Source organism: Eptatretus burgeri, chromosome 3 (assembly GCF_056783735.1).
Source record: "Eptatretus burgeri isolate ZD-2024b chromosome 3, Ebu_testis_v1, whole genome shotgun sequence".
Classification (NCBI taxonomy): Eukaryota; Metazoa; Chordata; class Myxini; order Myxiniformes; family Myxinidae; genus Eptatretus; species Eptatretus burgeri.
Window position 1 is genome coordinate 22,569,801 of NC_140963.1, and position 23,201 is coordinate 22,593,001.

Consider the following 23,201-nt stretch of genomic DNA (forward strand, 5'->3'; position numbering starts at 1 on the left):
ATTAATTCTCGAGCGCATGTCTGCCTTCCCTTCCTCTCACCTCACAATGTCTTCCCTTCCCCCACCCCTCCTTGCTCCCCCTTCCTCCTCTCTCCTTTCCCCTCCACCTCTTCACTCTCCACGTTCTCTGTCCCCAACCCCTCTCTCCCTCTTCCCCCCTCTTTTTCTCCCCCCTCCCTTTAGTATTACCCTTAGTGAAGTGTGGGTGGTATTTGTGAGAAATAAATATTTGCAATAATTCTTGCTATGAAAACAATTAGTGGAGGAAGGGGTGTTGTAGATAAGTTTGAGATTGTGGTGCAAACGATTGAAAGACAATAATTGTCGGAAGGTGAATGCTGCTCCAAGTATCACAAAGAGGGCTAAACCGAAACAAATCGGAAACTCTCACTCATCTTTGCTTCATTACAAAAATTATTGTGCACTGCGAATGTGATCATTTGTCACATGTCCCCAGCTTTGCTTAGTCACCTGCTTTATTTGGTCTACTTCCGTGAGTAATTTCTCCACTTTCAACTCAAACCACCCGCTGTTGCATCACGCCACACACTTTCTTGCTTGTATTGTCCTCGATGCTGTAATTAACACCTTTGACCCAAATTACCTTTGGTCATTGTACTTTGACAATTTGAAAACTGTGATGTGCTATCACCCCCTATTTGCTGACTGAATCAGCAGCTGTTGCCTTTGTTGGTGGCGGATGTGAAGGACTCTTGGAAGATGCAATTAATTCAACATTTGTATAAAACTGCTGTGGCTTGGACAGAGAATGGTAGTCTTTCATGACTGATTAGCTCTTGCCAGCTCGTATAATGATCAATGCGAGTTGTGTCACACTTGGCTTTGTCTAACTTATTGAACCAAATGTTTCCGCCAGGTTTTCTCTCTCTTCATATTTGGGTGCCGAATGCTTTTTAATATCATGGATGATTTTAACAGAGTACCCGTGATAATAACATGGTGCTCAGTTTAAAACATAAATAGTTTTGAATCACCTGCTGGTAGGAATGACATTTATGATTGTACGGCAGGGTATTCCAAAGTGGGGTTTATCTTATCAGTCATTTTCTTTTATAACATGTTTACCCCGTGCGTACGAAGCAAAAAGTGTGGTTAAACAGTTAGTTAGTCTGTCTGTCTGTCCACAGCGTCAGTTTATGATCGAGGAACAACTTAATTTCAATTTCATGTTATATTTTGAACACGAATCGGAAAACACACCTGTAGTTCAACGATACTTTGGCTCTGAATTTGACCTGATTGTGCATGCACAGAGAGGAGTGAGATAATATTTTTAGTCTGTCTGCCAGTCTGTCAAACAAAATTGTAAATAATTCCAAACAGGAAATTCACTGTTTTTAGGGACATCATAAAGGACACAAACAACAGGCACGAAGAATAAATGTAACCTGTAAAATAAGGTAGTATAAAAGACGCTGCATCATTGGTGGTAAAATTGCAAAAAGTTTTTTTTCTACAATCTATAAAATCTTTATTTTATTTCAATTGAATTCTTAACTTGAACACCGAAGAACAAAAATCACCTTCACACTTTCATAAACCTTTCGTTTAGCAGTACTTGGACAAAATATTACGTTTTTTTTTTTTTTTACATCATCTCAACCAATCAAATTTGCTGTTCGCAGACCCCACCCACGTCATTTTTCTCAAGACGACACAGGGAAAGGTGTTCTATGAATTCTCTCGTTCCTTGAGGGTTACCCCATAATATTAGTGGAAGCCTGGTGTTGGCTTAGTGGTTAGGGTAGCTGGATTGCGATCTTTGGGTCCAGAGTTCGAGCCCTGTTGGCCACTGGATTAACACCAGGTGGGGTTGACTCAACCTGTCATCCGTCCAAGATTGGCAAAATGAGTACCAGTGTACTGGTATAGGGGCACAGCATCAGCAGCATAGTCAAACTCCAATAAAATGAGACCTACCCAGCAGCCAAGCTACCATACATAAGAAGAAGAATACAATGTTAGTTGAATTCTTGTTTTTTAGAAAATTTCACACATCAATTAAAAATGAAAAACTGAAATGTCTTGACTCAACAAGTATTCAGCCCCTTTGCTATGACACTCCAAATTGAGCTCAGGTGCATCCAATTTCCTTTGATCATCCTTGAAATATCTCTACAACTTGAATGGAGCCCACCTGTGGCCAATTCAATTGATTGGACATGATTTAGAAAGAAAAACCTTTCTATATAAGGTCCCACAGTTGACCGTGCATGTCAGAGCAGAAACTCTACCGTGAAGTCCAAGGAACTGTCCGTAGAACTCCGAGATAGAATTGTGAGGAGGCATAGATCTGGGGAAGGGTATAAAACAATTTCTAGAGTGTATAAAGATCCGAAGAGCACAGTGAGCTCCATCATTAGGAAATGGAAGGAATACGGAACGATCCAGACTCTTCCTACAGCTGGCCGTCCGACTAAACTGAGCAACTGGGCAAGAAGGACCACGGAGGTGACCAAGAACCCAATGACCACTCTGACATAACCCTTGGCTGAGATAGGAGAATCTGCCAGAAGGACATCAGTCTCTGCAGCAATTCACAAATCGAGGCTTTATGGAAGAGTGGCCAGACAGAAGCCACTCCTGAGAAAAAGGCACATGACAGCATGCCTGGAGTTTGCAAAAAGGCACGTGAAAGACTCAGATCATGAGGAAAAATATTCTGTTGTCCGACGAGATGACAATTGAACTTTTTTGGCCTGAATGCAAAGCGTTGCGTCTGGCAGAAACTGAGCACAGCTCGTCACCCATCTAACACCATCCTTTCCGTGAAGCATGGTGGTGGCAGCAGCATGCTATGGGGATGTATTTTAGCGACAGGGACTGGGAGACTTGTAATGATAGAGGGAACAATGAATGGAGCCAAATACAGGCACATCCTCGAGGAGAACCTGCTTCAGAGTGCAAAAGACCTCAGACTGTGGTGAAGATTTACGTTCCGACAGGACAATGACCCCAAGCATACAGCCAAAGCAACACTGAAATGGCTTTCAAAACAAGAAGGTGAAAGTCCATGAGCAGTCCAGCCAAAGCCCAGACTTGAAGCCCATGGAGAATCTGTGAAAAGACTTGAAGATTGCTGTTCACCAATGCTCCACATATAACTTGACAAAGCTTGAGCAAATCTACAAGGAATAATAGGAGAAAATCCCTAAATCCAGATGTGAAAAGCTGAGACAGACATACCAAAGAAGACTCGAAGCTGTAATCAATGCCAAAGGCGCTTTGACAAAGTATTAACTCAGGGGGCTGATTACTGATGTCAATTTAACATTTCGGCTTGTTTATTTCAATTATTATGTAAAAATGTCTAAAAACATGTTTTCACTTTGTCATTTTGGGGTATTTTGTGTTGATCGGTGACAAAAAATTTGCATTTAATCCATTTTACATTCAGGCTGCAACACAGCAAATTGTGACAAAAGTCGAGATGTGTGAACACTTTCTGAAGGCACTGTACATGTTCTGGATTGTATGTTTTATTTTAACCAACAATCCAGAATTCCGATGAGCAGATATTAAGCACATTTTCCCATTTTATTATTAACCTACCCCTCCCCCACAACTATTTTTTCATTTTCTGTTCCTAACAACACACACACACACACACACCATTAATTGTACGTATTGGCTATTCCTAAAATATAATATAATTTAAAGGATTGCTGTAAATGATGTTAATTTCACAACATCCGAGATCCAACTTCATTTAAATTGTAAATCTCAAAACACAGTTCCTTTAACTTAAAGTAAGAACCTTAACCTATAAACAAATGAATGGTTTCCCGACCGTACTGATCACCATCTGGGCACCGTTCTTCCTCGAGGTTTCGATCCTTTCAGCCCAGAACCTCTCCAGACAGCGGATACACAACCTTGGTCATGGATCCACATCAATAGATTACCTACATCAGTAGATCCACAACCTTGGTCACAGATCTATATCAGGAGATTACCTACAGTACATCAGCAGATCCACTTGATTGGTTTCAAACTGCATTCTCTACTTGTGACGATGAACCTCATTTTACAAGGGTTTTTGTGCATTTTTGTGATCCAGTAAATGAATGGTAATTTATGGTGTTTATCTGGAACCAACAGTTTTCTCACTTTTGAATGATTTATATGGTGTTGTATCAAGTCTATTTTATTATCGTTACTTATTTTGTAGGTCTTTGAAAGTCCAGTCTCTAAGCCCAATTTTTCCAAAAGTGTGTGAATGTCGAATGTTTTGCGTACAAATGCCATATTATTATTATTGGCTTTGTCAATTGGAACAATAAATAACACATTGCGTTTGAAGCTGTTTTAAATAATGACTCTTCTCTGGATTTTTAAAAATTACTTTCAGCTTATTGATTCAAACTTTTCCTTTCAAATCAACAATTCTCCTTTTCACTTATTTCTCGACATCTTCGAAACATAAAGCCATTTGTTTGTTTGGTACTTTATGTTTATCAATTTGTTCTCTTATCCATTCTGTCAATCCTATCATTGTAAGTTCCATTGCCTTATTTCAGTTAATCCTTTTATTCTCTCTATAATTTGTTCCTTTGGTAAGTAATGCATGTAATTTTTTTTATCTTTCACTATTCTGAGATTACCTGTGATAATATGTTTATGATGTGGATCTTTAAATGCAGAATGTTCACAATTACAATGATGTGTGTTATTCAACCATTCCTCTACGTCTATAGATTGCACGGTTTCCTTATATTTGAAGATTTTTTTTCCCCCCTAATTTCATTTTGTAAAGTGTACACATCACTTGGTGGCTCTCTCTGTTGTATTGTTTCTGGAAGTTTACCCTACATGTCCTTCTATTGTTGTAGCTTCTCCATATTTATCATATCCACTCGTTTGTTATCAAACATAATTTTGATGACCTCATTGTCTTTTCTACAATTAACATCTTTCAGTTTCTCTTTATACATTCTATGGTCAATCATGTCCAGAATTGCTTCCATGTGCTGGATTTGGAGTTCCTCCTGATCATCATTAATCCATTAATCCAGGGGTCTTCAACCTGCGGCCCCTGAGACAGATTTATGTGGCCCGCGGTGCCATATTAAGTTTACATTACAATGCGGCCCGCGATACTGCCAATTTGTCAGGGTCAATGATCAAAGCGTTCTGTAATTTTTATTATGATTTTGATTCAAATTAGACACGTGTTTTTAACAAGATTATTCATTTATCATATTCGTTGGCAAGAAAAATATATTCAGCACTAATTTTTGTTTAAATTTCCGCATATTAATTATATATATATATATATATATATTTTTTTTTTTTCTTCGGAATTTAGCGTCCTTTTTTTGGGTGCGGCCCTCCGCCCCTCACCTCTTTGGTTTTGTGGCCCTCCGCCCAAAAAGGTTGGAGACCCCTGCATTAATCTGTTAACGGTTTGTCAAACTTCTTTCAGTTGTTTTTTCAAAGAAGTATTGATGTTAATTCTGCTGCTAAATAATCTACAGATATTTGATTGGTAAAGATCGAACCACTCATTAACGATTTGTTGTGGTGTGTCTGTAACTGGATATTTACGTCCATAATAATGTACTCTGTGTCTCTGAGAGTCTCGTGGTAAAGTGTTGTAAAGATTGAACCACTCATTAACGATTTGTTGTGGTGTGTCTGTAACTGGATATTTACGTCCATAATAATGTACTCTGTGTCTCTGAGAGTCTCGTGGTAAAGTGTTAAAAACAGAGCCGATTATGTTTTGCCCATTATGTTGTTTGCATGTATCATTCATTCTTTCATTAAATCCATATATGGGAAAGCAGTTTTTAATTTTTTAATCCAGAAAAATAGTCTACGCTTACGTAATTGCGTGATTGTTTTATATTCCATCCCATCCTTTTTTCGGCCATTCCTGCTTATCTTTTCTGCAACCTGAACACTAAAACTCGCATTTTTACAGTATCCATGTGGAAACTGACGAGTGAGTACTGGACAACCGGTTGTTTTATCTGGGTTTCTAGTGCCACTCCTGTGTGCATTAATTCTTACATTACATCTCTGCATTGTTTCACCAACATATTGCATCGCACATTTGCTACAAGTCAATAAGTAAACTATGTTTGAAGTTTTACATGTAATTAATTATTTGGTTTCTTTAAACTTGTATGATCTAGATGTTACTGTACAATTAATTAAATTGTTTGTGGCAAATATAGGACAAGTTTTGCAATTGCAAATCACATATTAACGCATTTTGCATTCGGATAAGTGTTACACACACACACACACACACACACACACACACACACACACACACACACACACACACACACACACACACACACACACACACACACACACACACACACACACACACTGATTTAGACACACACACACACACACACACACACACTGATTTAGACACACACACACACACACACACTGATTTAGACACACACACTGATTTAGACACACACACTGATTTACCCACAAGTCACCTCCCCCTCCCCCTTAATTCTTCATATTGTGGTTATGGACCAATGTCATGACTCCTCAACCAACAGATAATGAGTGCACAGCTGGCATCAAATTACATAATGGGGTCACAACCAGAAACATGCAACACTAAGATGACATCTTTGGAGTCAAGGGATGTCAGCAACAGGTTCCATAGTGGAGATTGATTTGGAGAACACCAACCTCGTCCAAGTCGCAAGGGTTTTTAGCATAGAAATCTAATCTTCTCCACACCTTCCATCACTATTTATTTATCTATAAACTATCATCTCCACTGTCGTTTTCTGCTTTGTTATTTTGCTTTTGCCATTTTGTTATTTTGCTATCCTTGTGTATTCCTCGACTTCTCAGTTTAGCTTGGAGAAAAGGCTAAGAAAAGGCCCTGTGTTCTGAAAAGAGTTTGATGTTCATTTTGTTGTCTTCATCGGGAGCCCTGTTCAAACTTGTCAAATCTTGGAGGTCAAAAGGATTGACATATCTGTTAATTGATTAATTATTGTATGTTTGTTACTGTTGTGCTTGATTATTTAGTGAATTAAACGTTGGGGTGAAAAGCAGACCTTGTGAAGGCATCTTATTTCCCCTCCACTGCAGCGAGCATGCATACAAGTAAAAAGACTTGGGGATTCTTCATCTGGCATAGAAAGCTGGAATAACTGTGTTGGTATTCCAGGTATTCCAAGTGTCACATTTGGGATTGACTGGTTCAGACATAGCATCACACGTGCATGTCAATTGATATATCATGAGAATTGGGTCCAATTTTCATTCAGGAACAGAACGATTATGGTTAACCGTTTTGAAATTGCCACTCTTTCGTTTAAATGCTGAAAATTATGTTTAAAAGACGATTTGAATCATAGATGTTGCGCTAGTAATGGAAGTTAAAAGTGCCCGGTGAGCAAAGCCGAGTTGATGTAAACACCACACACAGGACATGCACAAAAAGGCCTCATTTAGCATTCATATGTCATTTTGAAAGTCCCGTATTGCTTACAAGTTAAGGTTCTGACTTTAGGTGAAGGAACTATTTTGAGGTTTATAATTAAGATCAAGTTGAATGTAGGGTGTTGTGAAATTAACATAATTTACAGCTTTTTATCAAAAATCAGAGAGATTTTGTCTTTCAGAAGAACTTGGGCAGTGGAACAGAAGAGGTTGGATGGAAAGTTGGTCAATATCAGGTACATGATTGAGGATGTGCAAGTAGTGGAGATCTGGGTTGGGAAGTTTACAAATTGCATCAGAACTATAGAATTGTGCAAGACCATAGCTTAAGCACCCTTGGTGCTGATGGACATTAAAAGGTCACACAGTGTCTTTTGAAAAGATTAGGTGAATCATTACTGCCACCACGCCCAAATTCCGTGTATTCCTGCCCTGATCTGCAGGGGCACTGCATTAGAGGGGCAGATGCACCTCATTAATGATGCAAACAAGGGGTCAAGTTTATAATAATTAATCTTAATCCAATATGTATTTGCTAAATGCCGTAATAATCACCTCCACCACCAAAGGTGGACGGAGGTAATGTTTACACCCCTGTCTGTCGGTCTCTTTGTCTGTCTGTGAGCATGCCATCTCAAAAAGTTATGGATGGATTCATATGATATTTGGTGGACAGGTTGGGTGTGTGACAAGAATTAATTGTTTCAATTTTGGTGGAGATCTAAATCTGGATCCAGATGCGATAATTTTTTCAGTGATTCGTCACCAATTACAGGTTCGGCCAAAACAATATACAGCACGATATCTCAAAAAGTTATGGACGGATTTGGACAAACTTTGTGGACAGGTTAGGTGTGCAACTAGGAAGAATTGATTTGATTTTGGTAATGATCCAGATCTGGATACGAGGATATTTTAAAATTCTTAAGTGATTCTTCACTATTGAGGAGCCAAAAACGATATACAGAATAATATTTCAAAAAGTTTTGGATGAATTATGCTCAAACTTGGTGGATGAGTTGGTTCGGTAACAAGGACAAAGCGGATTCGATTTTGGTTCAGGTCTGGATTCAGATCTGACCTATTATATCAGTGGCATACAAAATGTAAACTGTTCAGCCTGGTGGAGGTATGCGCTCGACCGAGTTCCGTTCTAGTTAACGATGTGGCAGCCTCTGTTTCTTGCCTCCATCTCCATCTTGTTTGAGTTTTTGTCCGTCAGACTTTTGTTTTTTACTTAAATGTCTTCTGAGTAAAGAATTTATATTTTTCAACGTGTATTCTGAAACCTCAAAATCAGAATATTTTCTATTAACCAGAGTTCAGTTAAAGTAGATGGATGATTGCCTGATACCTGATGATAAAACAAACAATCGCTCCAGATAGCTTACTTATTTGGCACGATTTGCATATGACGTCATAGTATCCAGGCCAATTTGGATGCGTCAACATAACTAATTTTTTCCGGCAAGAAAAAAAATGTCTATGAAAATATATTTCTCTCATCATGCCATGTTTTCATGTTCTTCTTGTACAGGAGTATCGTTGAATATTTTTCATTGATTAATTTACCATTTCTTGAAACTTCACATTCCAAAGCTTTGTGTGAAGATCATTAGTTACTGGAATGAAATGCCAGGTCTAATACTCTGCGGAGCTTTGCAGTTTCTCACTCATTCTGTCAACCTTTCTACTCGACCTGGTTTTAAAGTCATTTCACGAATCAGGGCACTATTAACCTCTGCAGGGTCAAACATTCAACATTTAATCTGCCTAACTCATCTCAAATTGTTTCCTCATTTTCTCTTTCCCACCTCGAAACCTGTGTGCCCTCTCTGTCTAATCTGCATTTTCATTGCATTCTCAAAGCATATGATTAAATCTCGCATCATGTCAATTATATTGTCCACTCCTGATATAATCTGCTCTTTATATAAAATAAACAGTAGCTGCCTTTTCTTTTTTTTTGTTTGTTTGTTTCGATGATACATTTTTTTTTTTTTCCTGAAAGCTATATTTTTTACTAGATTTGCAGTTGAACATTTGCCCTGAATCTTATCACAAAATATGCTCTGGAAGAACATAATGTTTTGATAATTTGAAAACAGGGTGTTTACTGAAGGCCTTGTCACACCTTGACGATTTAGCCAGGGTATGCGGACGTATGAAAAATTTGTCTAAAACGCTGTCACACGTCCAATACATTATGGGTAAGTTTTGTATACGTTAAGAGCACGCTGGCATACGTCGTAGTATGCCGAGCTCGTCGACAAATTTTAACATGCTTGAAATTTTTCGACTTATGCCAGCGTATGACTCACACGTTCCACATACACTGGCCATAAGTTGTAAGCACGTTACGCGATCGTTGACACACGTCGACACACGTTACTTGTAAGTTACTCATAAGTCGAAACACATCGAGGTAATGTTTAGCGTACCCGAAACTTATTTCTAACCTATGAGTAACGTGTTGTAGGCACGTTACATGATCGTTGACACACGTCAACACACACTACTTGTAAGTTACTCATAAGTCGAAACATGTCAAGGTAATGTTTAGCGTCAGTGTTCCAGACTCCCTGGTTTTTTTGGGGGGGGGGTTTTGTTCTTCGGTATGACGGTGATGTTGACAGTTCGATTTCTTGTGCGGTTAAAATATAATATAATTAATTGGCTGCCACTCAACGATTTAAATCATAACCGCACTAGAAATCGAAGTGTCAACATCAACGTCATGCCGAAGAAAAAAAAAAAAACAAAAAAAAAAAACCAGGGAGTCTGGAACACTGACGCTAAACATGACCTCGACGCGTTTCGACTTATGAGTAACTTGCAAGTAATGTGTGCCAACGATCGCGTAACGTGCCTCCAATTTATGGCCAGCGTATGCGGAACGTGTGTCATACGCTGGCATACGTCGAAAAATTTTCAACATGCTGAAAATTTGTCAACTTACTCGGCGTACTACGACTTATGCCAGCGTGTTTCAGCGTGCTCTTAACGTATACAAAACTTACCCATAACGTATTCGACGTGTGCCAGCGTATTCGGCAAATTTTTCATCCGTCGGCATACGCTTGCTAAAACGTCAAGGTGTGACAGCGGCTTGACACTTCGATGTCTAGTGCGGTTATTATTTGAATCGTCGAGCCACAGCCTTTTAATAGGCTACGCCACGTGATCGTCGGCGATACGCTGCCGCGCGCTTTGCATAAGTTAGACTATCATTGGGCATAGGTTGTGAACGTCAACAACACGCTCAGCATTCGTTGATATAGGTTATCTATATGTTATCGAAACCTTCTGTGTACGTTACTAATACGTGATGCATACGTCCAACTCGTTATGAATACGTCCAAAACTGGAACAAAGACATCAATAGTTCAGCGTATGGCAACGTTTACATACATTTTGATACCTTGCCATATGCTGGCTAAAACGTCAAGGTGTGACAGGGCCTTAAGGTATGCTGATGACTTACAGGTTACTCTTTTGACCTCTGCTTTATGTATACACAAAATAGAAACATTTAGGTAGATGGTCACAAATAGAAAACATAAATATGCATTTGATATCTATGCATTTTCTATTTGTGACTATGTTTACAATGTGCAGTATCTGGTTGGTGGGATAGCCACGAGGAATGCACGCTCACCTATTGGATGTCTTCCCTCGGTTCCAAAGTCGACTCAACTATAAACTGCCATCCGGGAGTTTTACAGGCAGTGTGAGGCAAATGTGTGCACTGGCCCTCAGATGGATGTTAAACTGGGCATCCCATTTGCCAACATCAGTTGTTGGCAGGTCACGATCCCATGGTGTTCTTTTGGAAGTGTGGGTGAGCTATTTCCAGTACACTGAGCAAATTGGAATTGACTGCTCTGTGCTGTGAAGGCAATGGCAAACCACCCAGCTTAACCCTCATCATGAAACCGCTTTGGCAGTACAAACACTCTGTATAGAGTGTGGTACATCTTATCTCGTAATAGCAGCAGTGACGCACAAGGAACTTTGGCGCAGGAGGAGTCCATTCGGCCCATCATGCCTGCGCTTCACCAACCTCTGGACGTCACCCATCAACACACAAGCCAATATCCCCACACACCTCTCTCTCCATTGCATCCAGGTACCTATCTAAATCCCATTTAAACTTATTCACCCCTTCCACTACCACTTCCTTTCTGGGGAGACCCTCCCATGGATTAACCACTCTCCAACTGAAAAACCCCTGCCTTAAAACTATCCTAACTCTCACCTTATTTGCCCTCACGCTATGGCCCCTGGTCTGAACACTGTCCACTCTGTTGAAAAACTCCCCTGCATCAATCTTGTCTAAACCCTTCATTATCTTAAACATCTCAATTAGATCCCCTCATAATCGCCTCCTTTCCAATGTATAAAGTCCTGTCTCTTTCAAACGTTCCTCATAGCTTGGTCGAGCGAGCCCTGACATCAATTGAGTACTTGCTGCTATTTCTCTCTATGGCAGCTTTGGCCTTCCTGAGTTGTGGTGACAAAAATTGTACTTTTGCAACTACTCTATATTGAATTCCATGCCTATCAAATGCAACTACTCCATGCCTGGTGTTGCCTTAATGATTAGGGCTCTGAATCCAAGGGTCCTGAGTCCAAGTCCCGCTCAACTGTTAAATTAATACCAGATGCGGTTGACTCGGCCTGTCATCCTTCCGAAGTCAGAGAAATGAGTGCCAGCATACTGGTATACTGTGTCGGAGTGGTGACCCATCCAAGATTGCGCCCAATAGTCAAGGAGACTGCTAAAGTAGCACCAACGCTCTGCATAGAGTATGGTCCCAATCTCCTCCTCTATATTAAAAATGAAAAGCTGAAATGTCTTGCATCAATAAGTATTCATCCCCTTTGCTACGACAGTCCAAATTGAGCTCAGGTGCATCCAATTTCCTTTGATCATCCTTGAGATGTCTCGACACGTGAAAGACTGAGAGCATGAAGCAAAAGATTCTGTGGTCTGATGAGACGAAAATGTAACTCTTTGGACTGAATACAAAGTGCTACGCCTGGCAGAAACCGAGCACAGCTCATCACCCATCTAACACCATCCCTACCATGAAGCATGGTGGTGGCAGCATCATGCGAAGATCGGTGACAAATTTTTTTTGAATATAATCCATTTTAAATTCAGGCTGTAACACAACCAAAGTCGTGGGGAATGAATACTTTCTGAAGGCACTGTAGTATACAGCTATCTCGGCTTCGGTTCATCATCAATCTTGAAGTGATGTGCTCGAAACTGTCTTGGGCAAAGATACCTTGTATGCACTTAAGAGGACGGTTTTCAACACTTGAGCTTGTTGATGTCATCCTGACTCACATTACATTGTCAATAAGCACTTAAAGCTGATTTCAACTATAAACGGCACCAGGGCCAAAGTTAGTAGAATTAACCAATGAAATTTCCTCATTTTATGAAGTCGAAATAGGAAACTATTCTTAGCAGTAAAGATTGTTACCAGCTGAGGCCCATAAACAGCCAAAAAGAGCAGAGCAGAGCAGAGCAGAGCAGAGCAGAAAAAGAGTCCATTTGATTCATCACAGCTGTGTCCTTCGACCAAAAGCACTCTGTTTTTTACCCCTCATCTTTCCTGCCTCCACCTGCACAAAAATTCGATTAATTACCAGTTTCAGCAAAATCATCATTTGTACCATTGCAACAGTTACATGTCAATCTTACTTTGCTTCATCCAATGATTCATCTTTGTCGTTCTTTTACCTGTTCTAATAACTGAAGGGGTTAATGTTGCTTCTGTAGATAATGAAAGGAAAAACATCCTCGTGATATCATTGACTCTATATTCATAACCAAATTTCTTAGAAATGCCTTTTACTTTGCAGTTCTAATCACATTTACAGATGAGAGCGTGAGAAAAATACTAATAGCATTTACAGATGAGAGCGTGTGAAAAATAAAAGACATGGGCAGGGTCTGCGAGCAGCAAATTTGATTGGTTGAGATGATGTAAAATGCCGTAATATTTTGTCCAAGTACTGCTAAACGGAAGGATTTTGAAAGTGGCAAGAAGGTAATTTGTGTTCTCCAGTGTTCAAGTATATAATTTAATTGAAATAAAATAAAGATTTTAATGGTTATAGTAAAAAAAAAAATTGAGTTTACCACCGTTGATGCACCATCTTTTACTCCACCTTATTTAACACGTTACGTTAGTTCTTCACGCCTGTTGTTTGTGTCCTTTATGATGTCACTAAAAATGGTAAGCTTCCTGTTTGGAATGATTTTCAATCCTATTTTACTATCACACAGGCAGACTGACTTAATTTTTTTTATCTCACTCCTCTCTGCGCATGTGCGATTCAGAGCCAAAGTTTTGCTGAACTCCAGGTTTGTTTTCCGATTCATGTTCAAAAATATAACATTAAATTGAAATGATTTGTCCCTTGATCATAAACTGATGTTTGCAGACAAACAGACAGACAGACAGACTAATGTTATGCAAGTTGTACATCCAATAACAATATATGAAAAAGTAAATTATATTGTCCAGTGACCTCTTTGAGCCACACCCCTAAGGAGGACACAGCACACCCATGCCCTCACCCTCACCCCACCCCACCCCTCCCCTTTCCTGAGAACGCATCAAATTAGTCACTCAAATAATTTAGAGGTCAAACTAGCACACCAAGGATTACAGAAATAATCTCTTTATTGCAAACACAGCAATAACAATATTGCATCACGTATAAATTACATCGAACTCAAAGCTCATCTTAACCTTGTCTTGAGCCTTATCTAAAACAATACTTCAGATTTTGTCAAACCAACAGCAGGCTCAGAGAGTTCATTGTGGGTACAGTATATGCATATGCAAGTTTATGTGCCCTGCTCGACACACAGCGGAAATGCAGTTTTTGGCTGGGGTTCCAATCCTGGACCATTCTGGTTCAGGGAGTCAAGGCAGGAATTTGCAATTTGGCCATGATGCTGGTGATAGCGAGCCAACTCTTCGCTAAGGACACCGTGCGATCTTTAATGCCAACTGACTAATGGTTGCAGATGGGATGCCAGTTGAACGACGGCACACGCATTGATGAATAACCCCTCCTGTGAAACACCGGGAATAACAGTTAATAACTGGGCCTTGATTCAAACACAGACTTGACAGCTCAGAGATGAGTGTGCATACATCTCGGCCATCTTGTCAGCCCATGCATATGCAAGTTAACAAATTTATGGATGTCATGCACATGTAGGGACAAGGCCATAGTCACACAGGCGGTCCCCCCAAGAGCAAAAACAATACCTGGCACCCTACTCCAGGAGACCGAAATGCCAATGCCATTGAAGGTTCGTATAGGCTGGCCGATGCTACCACCTCAAGTTGGCTGGAAGAAAAATTACACTTGCCACCATTGGTTTTAATTCTGCGTTTTCATTCTCCTGGTGGGTAACTTTCACCGTGGCTTTGGAGGCCCACCTACAAAGAGAAATCTGGTTTTACAGTCGCAGAATCCTGTGTTCCACACGTCTCCCATTTTTGTTGCAACAAGATTAGCATCAGAACCTAGGCAGTTGGAGTTGGGACTTGAGAGGCTTTCTACTATAAGGAGTACTTTCTGAGGATGAAGTGCTCATACCTCAAACTTCCCCCAGTCATACCTAGCTCTTTGGACCCCAAATATTCCCGGAATTCAGAAAAGTACTTGGGAATTTGAGGGTATGGGATAAACAGGTTATCACTGGTGGTGAGGTGGTGTAGCAAGCTGAGCTGCGATGGGTTATATAATGTATTGATTTGAATCATAATATACGAGTTCTCTAACAAAGAACTGTGATGCAGGAGGAGACTATTAGGCCCAGCAAAGTTTGAGAAATGATTGCCAACCTATGGTTGTTTGTCAATGCTCTATCCTTTTTTAATCAGGCCAGGCAAGAGAAGCAGCACATTCCAAATTAATAACCTTTAATACGACAGCTTGGTTCGAACCACTCCCAGACTCAGACCGTCTAACCATGACACTGGTATCATATTCCAGCATAGTTATCTCATATGGATTGTGTTTTTAATAATCCAGCTTAACTCACTGATCAAACCGGCATGTATCATTCGGTGACTGAAAAACAACATCTAACATGTAGTAAGTTTAATTAATTTTTCCCTCACCGCTGTGTAAACAGGCCTCATGAAGGTCTCATCAGAAAGCATTTAGATTCCCATGTTGGAGGCGACAGTCACGATTGCTACCCTGGACCGGCCCTAAACCAGCTTATAACGAGAAGTATTACCACCAGTGTTACCCATGGTTCTCATCGTTTACATTGTTTTCAAGCTGGGGTTGGAATGGTTCATTAACATTGTTGGACGGCCACCACCTTCGGTCATGGCCAGTTTGGGACGGCCACAACCTTCATGGGGGCAGAGCCTCACCATTAATGATACAACCAGCAGGATGAATGATTATTGTATCCAATCTCTTGTGCATTCACTGATGGTGATGATAATGACTTTCTTCATCGAATCTGTCAGATACACCTCGAGGTCTAACATTGTGCTGTTTTTATTTCTGATATTGTAGTATTATTACATGACTGATGATTCACAGGTTTCATGCTGTTTATATTTTGTTGTTGATTCTCCATGCGTTGATATCAGTGAAATGTCGATTGAAAACTTAGATATTTGTTGTTCCAATGAGCAATTTTACCTGTGTGGTGTGAAACCACCTTGCAATTTTCATCGCTCTTTGTGACTTCAATTCCAATCGCAATGGGGAAAACCACCAATTGCTGTGCCACTTAGAAATACCAAATAGTCTCCTACATCAAGGTTGCCTTCTGCCTGGATGAGATCATTGCATTTGCTGTTTTCATTCTTTCACTAGGGTTGGTTCCAGGTGGGTTTCAAAGTAAAGAAGCCTCCCCTCTTTCGTGACCATCTTTATCAAATCAGCATTTATCCTTTTTAAATAAACAACGATTTTTCAAGATTATTCTTTGACTTGCAAATACAACCGGTCACTTTGCTGGAGGGGATAATAGGGGAGGGGGGAGTAAGAGGGAGGGGGGAGCAAAAATTGGAGAAGAGGGGAGGGAGAGGCAAAAAGAGGGGGGGAAAGTGAGGAGGAAAAAGAGGTGGGGGGACTATGAGGGGTGAGGAAGGATGGGGCTAGAAAGGGGGGAGAGTGAGGAAGGGGTGATGGGGGAGCGACGTCCCACTAAATGTCGCAATACACTTCGGGAGGGGGATGGGAGTGAGGACGATGGGGGAGAAAGGAGGGGAAGTGGGGAAGTGGAGAGGGTTTAGGATGAGAGAAGCATGAGGGGAGGGGGTTTAGGATGGGGGAAGCGTGAAGGGAGGGTTTTTCGACTTGCATTTGGCAGTGGGACTTGTGTAGAAAGGGGGGGGGGAGGTAGTACAGGATTGAATGAAATGGGGTACGTGAAAACAGCACATTAATACAGCACACGGAGACTGCTGGAAGATGTCCATGGGAGAGGGGGTGGAGATGGGAGGGGGTTTGGGAGGAGATAAACTTGAGGGTAGGGGGTTTAGGAGGAGGTATGCAGAAGGGGAGGCAGCATGAGGGGAGGGTAAGGCAGTGGGAGGGGAAGGGAAGGCAGCATGAGGGGAATGGAAGGGAAGGCAGTGTGAGGGGAAGGGAAGGGTGATAAAACATGCCTTAATAGCAAGATTTGTTTTTAAACTGCCGAGTTCTATATCAAACTGGGCGGGAGTATTTAAAACCAACACTATCTGCCTGGCAAAAGCCTGTTTGCATGCATGCTCACACCTGCAGCAACCTTTGCAACCCTCCGGTCGGTTCACTCCAAATCTGATTGGTACATGCTACACCATGGGGAGGCAGTTTATATTTCATATTTCAAACCAAAACCGTCAGTCCTTAACAATCCCCTTGACAGAGGGAAAGGGATGGGAGAGAGAGGAAGTGAATCGAGAGAGGAGGGAGAAGGGAGGGATAAGGGAGAGTGGCAAGGGATAAGGGAGTGAGGGGAGGGATAAGGGAGTGAGGGGAGGGATGAGGGAGGGGGAGAGAGAGGAGAAGGGAGGGGAGAGAGGGGTGGGGCAGATGGGGGTGAGGAAGGGGGAATAAGGAAGTGGAAGGGGTGGGGAGAGCGACGCCTCTCCAAACATCGCGAAACACTCTGGGAGGGGGTGGAAGTGAGGAGGATAGGGGAGGAAGGAGGGGGAATTTGGGAGGGGAGGGGGTTTGTACGGAAGTAAATGTGAGGGGAGAGGTTTTCAACTTGCATTTGGTCGTGGGAGTTGTGGAGAAGGGGGTTGGGGGAGGAGGAGCAGATTGGAACCATACTCTGCAGAGCGTTGGTGTTGCTTAAGCAGTCTCCTTGGCTATTGGGCACAATGCTGGACGGGTCACCACTCTGACACAGTATACCAGCAAGCTGGCACTCATTTTGCCGACCTTGGAAGGATGACAGGCCGAGTTAACCCCACCTGGTATTAATTCAACAGCTGAGCGGGATTTGAACTCAGGACCCTTGGATCCAAAGCCCACCACCCTAATAATTAAGCCAACACCAGACAAAGCCAGGGTTGGGGGTAGAGCAGGATTGAACGAAGTGGGATTTGTTAAAACAGCGTGCGGAGACCGGCAGAGGTCAATGGGGGGTGGAGAGCGGAGGGAGTTTTGGAGTAGGCAAGTGGGGGGGGGGTGGGGGAGGAGGGGCAGGGAAAGTAGCTTGATGGGAAGGGAAGGTAAGGCAGTGTGAGGGGAAGAGAATGTGGTGTGAGGGGGAAGGGAAGGGAAGCAGTGTGAGAGGAAGGGAAGATGGTGTGAGGGGTAGGGAAGGCGGGTGAGTGGAGCAGAAGTGAAAGGAAGGCATTGTGATGGAGGGGAAGGGAAAGCAGTAAGAGGGGTTGGGAAGGCGTGTGAGTGGAGGAGAAGTGAAAGGAAGGCATTGTGAGGGAGGGGAAGGGAAGGGTGATAAAACTCACCCAAACAGCAACATTTTCTTTTGAACCGCCAGTTTCCATATAAAACCAGATGGGAGAATTTAAAATCCATGCTATCTATCTGGCAAAGGCCTGTCTGTATGCATGCATGCTCGAGCATGCAGCGACCTTTGAACCCTTCTGGTCAGCTCACTCCGAATTTGATTCGTACATACGACACTGGGAAATTCAAAACTGATCTGTCAGTCCTTAACACTCCCCATAACACAGAGGGGGAAGGGTGGGGGTGGGGAGAGAGACAGAGACAGAGACAGACACACAGATGAGCCAAAACACTATGACCACCTGCCTAATATGCTGTTGGTCCTGCGTGTGCTGCCAACACAGCACCAACTCGCCGAGGCATGGACTCTGTAAGACCTTTGAAGGTGTCCTGTGCTATTTGGCACCAAAACATTAGCAGCAGTTCCTTCAAGTCCTGTAAGTTGCAAGGAGGAGCCGCCGTGGATCAGACTTGTCGTTCCAGCACATCCCACAGATGCTCAATCATATTGAGATCTGGAGCATTTGGAGACCAGGGCAACACCGTGAACACTTCATCATGTTCCCCAAACCATTTCCGAACATTGTGTGCAGTGTGGCAGGGCGCATTATCCTGCTGAAAGAGGCCACTGCCACCAGGGAATACCATTGCCATGAAGGGGTGTACCTGGTCTGCAACGATGTTTAGGGAGGTGACACGTGTCAAATTGACGTCTGCATGAATGGCCGGACCCAGGATTTCTTAGCAGAACATTGCCCAGAGCATCACACTCCCTCCACCGGCTTGTCGTCTTCCCACACTCAAGGAAGGACAGTCGATGTGGAAAGTATTCCATCAGGTTTATATTGCGTTTCCTGTATGTATTTTGTAAGGAGAGTCTTATTTGTTCAGGGTGGGGGGGGGGGTGGTAGGAACTTGACTGGTCGGCTTCACCATTTCCACCTGACTGTTCCTGTTTGGTTCCTCCAGGTCAGATTCATCAGTCAGTTTTAGTTTCCGAGTCACACAAGCTTGTACAGTCCTGCATATCGACACTGTCATCAGTATTGAAACACGGATCTGTACTGGTTACCACGTCTATGTGCTCTTCCGTTGTGGGAACATCTCCTGGTGAACTAACGGAAATCATCAGGGGATTTGATGAAACGGAAACACCATCAGCAGATGCAGCCATATCACTTCCCTCGACCGTAACAGTGTTATCTCGAGGTATCTAATACTTTGGAGGGGGGGGAGTTCTCGTAAAACATCCATTTTAACATTTCCTGCATTCCCAGCTTCACTGCGTGATGAAATGGGAGCAGTAACAGGGTGAACATTTGTTTCACTATTTCCTGCTGACAAGGATTCAGGGTTGATATTTGCTAAAGTGACAACAGGTTCATCACTAGTGGTCTGTGTATCACCGTCAATGGACTTTCCAATAGGAGAGTTTTTAACGAGTGAAACAGTTTCATTTACTGCGATAACAGGTGAAGCGGTCTCTGTCAGGGAGACGTCGATGTCCTCACCCAAAAGTGGGCTGAAGTTGTTGGCCGTAGGTACCGGGGTCCGGGTCCATTCCCGGTAAACATTGTCAAGTGACGTCAGTCACAACTGCGGGAACATTACCGACAGATTTCTCGTTTGTAAATGCTCCTTTCTTCTGGGTTAAACGACCATCAGGTAAAGTCTTTCTCTTCCTTGATGAAACCATGGTGAAACCATCCCAAACATTCGTTTTGCTGTTTGGACTAACAGGCTGGGAGGACTGGACGTTATTACTGGACACGGGAGAAGAAGAAGACGAATAAGAACAAGAAAAAGGAGAAGAAGAAGAAGAAGAAGAAGACGAATAACAAAAGGAACAAGAAGGAGGAGAAGAAGAAGGATCCTTGTTGACGAGGTTTGTTTCATCGTTTGACGAGATCGCCTTTGGGCAAGATCATTTCAAGTGTCCGAAATTACCACATTCGAAACATTTCAAGGTGTCAGTGGTTACGTAGACTTGGTAATCATGATTATCAATTTTGGGTTTTAAAACAATGTTCAAGGTTCTTTCAGCGTTGGAGGGAGGAAGCACCACATAAGCTTGTCTCCGAAAAGACATCACATGCTTTGTCCGATCGTCCTGGCTACGTAAAGGTAACATAGTGATCTGAGAAACCACGGTACCATCACGAAATAGTTCGGAGATCAACGTCTGAGTCTTCAGGAAAGGAGGAGCATTCGAGATAATGACCTTCACGGCCAGTGTGTCGAGAGGGGAGACGAGCACGAAATGAAATGTCCGTCCTCTGTTGATAGTCCAGTCGATACGATTTTGTGAACCAGTTCTATCTGACACGAAGATAACCACATGTTTGTTCATTCGCGAGGCTGCACGAACTTTGTCAGTACCGACGATGTTTCCTGCAGCGATAACGAGATCCTTGACGCTGACGTCGTCAGGCGGAATGCAGACGACACCATGTTTACGTGTTAATGCTTCAAATACCACATCACGGGAATACGAAGTTATATTTAGGAAGGGGGAGTAGGGGTGATTGCTCTTGTGCAGTCATGAAATATGAGCCGAGGCAAGTTTCTGAAGGGATAAACAAAGCTACAGTAAAGAAACAAGCTCGAATGAGCTAAGAGCCTTGTCCTCTTAATGATGACGTTATAAAAACGAATATGACGTCATTGTGATGTATCAGGTTTGCGATAAATTATCTGTGCTCATGCCCGGCTTGATTCCCACAAACAAAATTCAAACAGCTTGCTAAGTTTCGGAGATAATGGTATCGGCGATTTCCATTAGCGGCGATATTATGACGGCAACTTTTTTTCTCGGAAGAATTTCCAAAATCGGAGATGGTTACTGCCTGCGCGTGGGCTTTCTGCATATACATGACAAGTTTCACGAAGATCTGATGAAAACTCTGGGTTGTGAAACAAAAAATGTCAAGAAATAGGAATGACGTCATAAAAATTGATATGACGTCATAGTGATGTATCATATGTGCGGTAATTCATCTCTGCTAATGCCCTGTTCGATTCCCGCAAACAGAATTCAAAAAGCTTGCCTAGTTTCGGAGATATTTTTTTCGGCGATTTCCATTAGCGGAGATATTTTGACGTCATAACTTTTTTTCTGGGAGGAATTTTCAAAATCGGAGATGGTTACTGTCTGCGCAGGGTATTTTTACATATATATGCCAAGTCTAGGAAGTTTTGATGAAAACTGTAGGCTGTGAAACAAAAAAGTCCATAAGAACAACAACGTGAGTAAAGGCCCGGTCACACCTTGACGTTTTAGCCAACGTATGCCGATTTTTTGAATTTTTTTTCTAAAACGCTGGCACACGTTGAATACGTTATGGGTAAGTTTTGATAACATTGAGAGCACGCTGAAAAACACTGCCATACGTCGTTGTACGCTGGCTTTAAACGTTGTACTTTTCGGTTGTCCTCAAATTTTTTCATGCTTGAAATTTCACGACTTATGCCGGCGTATGACTCACACGTTCCGCTACGCTGGCCACAAGTTGTATGCACGGTGTGCGATCGTTGACAGACGTCAACACATGCTACTTGTAAGTTAATCATAAGTTGAGACACGCCGAGGTAATGTTTAGCGTACCCGAAACTTATTTCTAACCTATGATTAACGTGTTGTTGGCACGTTATGCGATCGTTGCCACACATCGACAGACGTTACTTTTAAGTTACTCATAGGCTGAAAGACGTGTGTAAGCGTCCACATATCGTGTGTACGACTTATCCCCATCGCATGCGGAACGCGTGTCATACGCCGAGTACGTCGTAAAATTTTGAACATGTTTAAAATTTCTTGACGTACTCTACTTACCACGACGTATGATAGCGTACTTTAGCGTTCTACTCACGTATACCAAACTTACTCATACCGTATTTGACGTGCCCCAACGTTTTAGACACATTTTTCTTAGGTCGGCATACGCTGGCAAGATCGCCAAGGTGTGACCGCGATGTTGACACTTCCATTTCTACGGCAGTTATGATTCGAATCGTTGTGCGTCAGCCTTTTAATAGGCTACGTCACGACATCGTCGGCGATGCGTGCAACGCGCTATGCCGATAGTCAGTTAGACTATCGTTGGGCATCGGTTGTGTAGGCCGACAACAGGTTCAGCATTCGTTGGTATAAGTTATCTATAACACAACGAAACGTTCTGTGTCCATTACTAATATGTTATGCATACGACCAACTCGTTATGAATACGTCCGAATCTTTAAAAAAAAACATCAAAAGTTCAACGTAAGCCAGCGTTTTACATACATTTTAATACGTTGCCATCGCTGGCTAAAACGTCAAGGTGTGACCGGGCCTTAAGACAGAGATCCTCCACGAGGATCTAAAAACGATCAGGTGAAGGGCCGGGATGGGCCACCAACAAAATGTTATCCACAAAGAAGCTGGGGGCTCTCTCCCCCCCCCTCGTGGAGAAAACAGGGGAGGGGAAAGGAGGAGGAGGGGGAGGAGGAGGAGGGGGGTGGTAGAGCTGAACTGAAAAGGCAAACGGCGAAATAGCAAGGACAGATGGGATGGGTGGGGTGGGGTGACGACGATGCGAGGAAAGGCCGGAGCGCTAGTCTAACGAAGAGGGGAGGGTGGGGGCACAGATAACGATGTGTAGAAGGAACAAAGAGGTGAAAAACGATGTGAAAAGGGATAGAAAAGCAAAAGACAGGGCAGATCACAACTCACCAAGACCACACAGCCGCCTGACACTCCACTCGACTCACTAACAACCAGCAGGGGAAAGAAAGAA

General features: G+C 42.4%; 1 protein-coding gene and 1 long non-coding RNA gene across 3 annotated transcripts in view; one reads left to right on the forward strand and one right to left on the reverse strand.

The window, feature by feature from the left end:
• The window catches only part of LOC147029532 (parathyroid hormone/parathyroid hormone-related peptide receptor-like), a 223,473-nt gene that overhangs the window by 43,726 nt on the left and 156,546 nt on the right, over positions 1-23,201 (forward strand). The gene's annotated exons all lie outside the window — the stretch shown is intronic.
• LOC147029534 (uncharacterized) overlaps positions 14,132-23,201 on the reverse strand; it is a 69,370-nt gene continuing 60,300 nt past the window's right edge. The window contains exon 3 of the long non-coding RNA XR_015055931.1: positions 14,132-14,554. This is a non-coding gene — a long non-coding RNA (uncharacterized LOC147029534). The remainder of the gene's footprint in view (positions 14,555-23,201) is intronic.